The 3,863-nt window shown below is 40.6% G+C and overlaps 1 long non-coding RNA gene across 1 annotated transcript; it reads left to right on the top strand.

The window, feature by feature from the left end:
• Positions 1-578: 578 nt before the first annotated feature.
• Positions 579-2,129, top strand: LOC121133126. The gene is made up of 3 exons (XR_005869866.1): positions 579-649; positions 1,723-1,794; positions 1,977-2,129. It is a non-coding gene; the product is annotated as an uncharacterized LOC121133126 (long non-coding RNA).
• The last annotated feature ends 1,734 nt before the right edge of the window (positions 2,130-3,863 follow it).

Here is a 3,863-nt window from a genome sequence, read left to right as displayed (position 1 = left end):
GTGATCTTTACAGCAATAGAAACCCTAACTAAGACACTGGCCATGAAGGTTCTGTACTTCAAGTTTGTCATGTTGCTCATAAGTAAAGAATGGAGCTTCCCTAGACTTTCCAGCCTCTCTGGGGCTGTGCCATAGGGTCTGCCCATGGCTCTTGGCTCTGTCTCTGGCTTGCTTTACTCCAGCCACAGTTGCCACTTTATAATTTTTGACTTTACCAACATGGCCTTTAAGCTTCACCTGCCTCTTAAATACCTCTTAGATAAACTCCCTGCTCAGGCTTGGTTTTTTTTTTCTGGTATGTATTGAATGTCACTTTCTTCTTGTGTGTACTAAATGTTACTTGCCTGGCTATCTAAAATCAAAGTTTCCTCCATATAAACTATTGCTATTACTATTGCTTACTATTTTCTACTAGAAATGACATCTATCTGTCTATCTTCTATCTATCTATCTATCTATCATCTATCTATCATCTATCTATCCATCTATCTATTATCTATCATCTTTCTATCTATCCATCATCTATCTTATATATCAGTATAATCATATGCTGATTATTTACTGTGTAATAATCTAAGTTCTATAGGACCAAATGATCCTGTTTGGTGTACTGCCTTGCTTCGGAGCCTCAAGTGGTATCTGGCACACGGTAGGTGCTCCCTTAATATGTTAAACTAAATAATTACTTTTTTTTCAGTGCTGAGGATAGAGCCAAAGAGTCAGGCATACTAAACATTTTATCAAAACTGGGCTATAAACACAGGCTCTCAAGAATGTTTAGATGGATAAACTAAGTGAAGAAAACAGTGAGAGAATTCTGCTGAGTTATAAACTTCAGGAGGCAGGTGAGTGTGATGTGATTTGTGAAGTGACTGTAGTGTGACTTGTGAAGGGTTTGGCATTTTAGTTACCTGAAAAATGACAAAAACCTTTCCCATTAGAGAAAGTTTGTGATCTCTGATGGAGAAAGCTCAGCCCCTTTCAGGAGCTCCAGTATTTAGAAGACAATGCTGAAAATACAAGTGGTTATGGAATGCAGAGGAGGCATACATGTCTGCTAGTTCTGCGAGTCATGGCTCCTATTTCATTTTATAATTTCAGTCATATAATTATTGAATTGGTATTTTGTCACTGATTCTAAGAAATTTCATGAGATTATGCATTTAGTTAAAACAGCAAGCAACAAACAAAAGAAGAAATGGAGACTTAGATGTCCCTAATGTCTGAGTGTCACTCACAGTGTTGTCTGACCCTTCTCTCAAACAAACAAACAAACAAACAAAATAGCTCCAAGAACCTTTTGTGTGTGGTAGGTGAGGCATTCTTATCGCTTAGCCTCTTCCATTGACAATTAGGACGAGAGAAGATTCCCCTCCCCATTAACTTGCTTGTCTCATTCTATCCCAGCCTGACTTTCTCCTGCTGTCTGCTAGAAAGCTCTTATCTGCTATGCATAGACTTTGCACATGACAAAGGATGACATCTTAGTTCAGGCATCTGAGATGTTAGTGAGCAAAAGTGAGGAGGACGTGTAGGGATGCAGGCACCAGTCCAGGAGTTTCAGTCCAAGCTTCTTGTCAGAGATCCAAGGGTCACACACTGAAAACCTCAAATGGAGGAGCTTCTAGAAGCGAATTTTGGTCATGGGATGACTTTGGTATCCCTAACATTGTTAAATGTTACTGGAAAAGCATCACTCTAACCCTTCTTTGTGTGCTACAGATCCTGAAGTGAACTTTCTAGTACTCTGGCCAGCATTGGTGGTGCTTTCTGCATTCAAGACATCCACTGCAGGTCTGAATTATCACCTGCCCCTCTCCCAGGGCCTAGCCACACCCTCTGGGAAATGTGCCCCCAGGTGCCAACCAGCAATTTGCTATTGCTCTTTCCTTCAGCCTTTGCTGGGCTCTCTTCCTGTTCTCTGCTTTTCTACTCTTCTTCTTCTTTTTTGAACAAAGAACTTCTCTTCCAAACAGTAACTGCCGTGAAGCTGCTGTGGTAAACCCCACTGCTGTCCCTTCTCTTCCATGACTCTCCACACGGCTTTGACTACAACACCAGCTAAACATCTTGGTTAACCAACACACTGAAATACAGAATTTGATAACTTTTGATGAAATAAAAGTGCCAAGGGGAAAATTGTCAGAGGAACCTAATTAATGTTAGTAGCTACATCTACTAACATTACATGTACAGACATTTACATTTGCACACAGCATCAAACAAAGGACTAAGTTAACAAATCCTACATGACAGGCAGTGAGAAGTCAGTCCCTCACCACTGGAGTAGCAACTTTGCCACAGAGCCTAAAGGCTTTTAGCCAGGCGATTAGGAAGCCTGTGCCTGTGTATAAATTAGTGTATAGAATCTCTATGACACTGGCTGCAGATGACTGAAAAGAGCTCTTTATTTCTGCATGTTTCTTGCTGAGTCAGATGCCCCAAGCATACTTCTAGATTCACCTGAAAGTCTCTGACCCCCAATAGTGGCAGCCCAAGGGACAAGCTGGTTATGGACAGCCCTCCCAACTTGCTGCTCTCAGGAACTCCAGGAACTTGTTTTTGTTGAATCATAACACTGGTGGCCCCAACTATTAAGCTTAAAGCAGTTCTAAGGTCACCACAAATAGCTGTTTGAAAAGCATAAAAATAGGTTCCAATTTTGAAATCAATGAATGCACTTTTGTCCCCAGACAGCTATACATTTAGCCAAATGCCTCTAGGACAGATCTGAATATTTTATGTGCTCTGTCTTATCAATAGAAAAAGCCCTGGAGAGTGTTCCTGTGCTATTGGAATACCCCTGTTCCCATTAGCAAAGCTCATGAAATTTTATTCTCTGCAAGATGGATTCCTGCATAACCTTCTCTTCCAAAGGAAGAATAGTTTCAGAATACATCTTTCTTTTCTTTACTGAGGACAATTTAATTTAATGAAACAATAACTGTTATGATTCTGCACATGAGGGACCATGGGAGGCTGAGTCCAAACCACAACAGATGAGGGACAAATACACTATGCAGACTGAGCTTGAGTGGGAAATTTTATGTGGGGGAAGGGAAGGGAGAGAGGGAAAGGGAGCACAGAGTGGCCTCCTGGGATGAGGGGAGAGAGAGAGAGGGAGGGGAGAGAGGGGGAGAGAGAGAGGAAGGGTGGCAGGGAGAGAGAGAGGAAGGGGAGGGAGGAAGAGAGAAGGAGGGGAGGGAGGGAGAGAGAGTTAAATGAAGGGAGAGGAAGAAGAGAAAGGAGGAGGTGGAGTCCTGCCTTTTAAAAGGACCACAGCCAGGGTATTGCCTGTCATTCAAACAGGGGTGATGCACTCAGCCAGGTCCCCAATGGGCAGGGCCAGGTGTGCTTGGATGCTAACAATAACAATAGAATAAAAAAATCATAACATAATAAGAAGGTACTGACTGTCAAGATAGAGAATGAAAAGCAATTATGCATAGTAAAATATGTTTATTATGATTCCATTGTTTGGTTCATTGTATGTTCATATGAGTGTGAACATGTATGCAAGGATGCACAAGCAATGTGAAAAATGGGATGTGACCAGGAATATTTCCTTATGACCTTTTGAGTTATTCCACATTTTTTTGCCAACAGCATGTATAATTTCTATGTTTAAAAATTTTTAATACAAATGGTTATCAGAGTCTTTAAGATATTTCAATGTAATTGAAGAATCTGAATTTATAAATAAAATTTCCACCTTATTAAAAATGTTTTATATTTGTCAGGACATAGCTTTATGGTCACAATTTCTTTATTTTGTGTATGATTATTTTGCCTGCATGAATGTCTATGTACTGGGAACTAAACCTGGGTTTTCTGCAAGAGTAACATGTACTCTTAGCCTCTGA

This window comes from Mesocricetus auratus, unplaced genomic scaffold, assembly GCF_017639785.1.
Source record: "Mesocricetus auratus isolate SY011 unplaced genomic scaffold, BCM_Maur_2.0 Super-Scaffold_100020, whole genome shotgun sequence".
Taxonomy (NCBI): Eukaryota; Metazoa; Chordata; class Mammalia; order Rodentia; family Cricetidae; genus Mesocricetus; species Mesocricetus auratus.
Note: the sequence above shows the minus strand (reverse complement) of the source record. Positions and strands in the feature narration are given on the sequence as shown.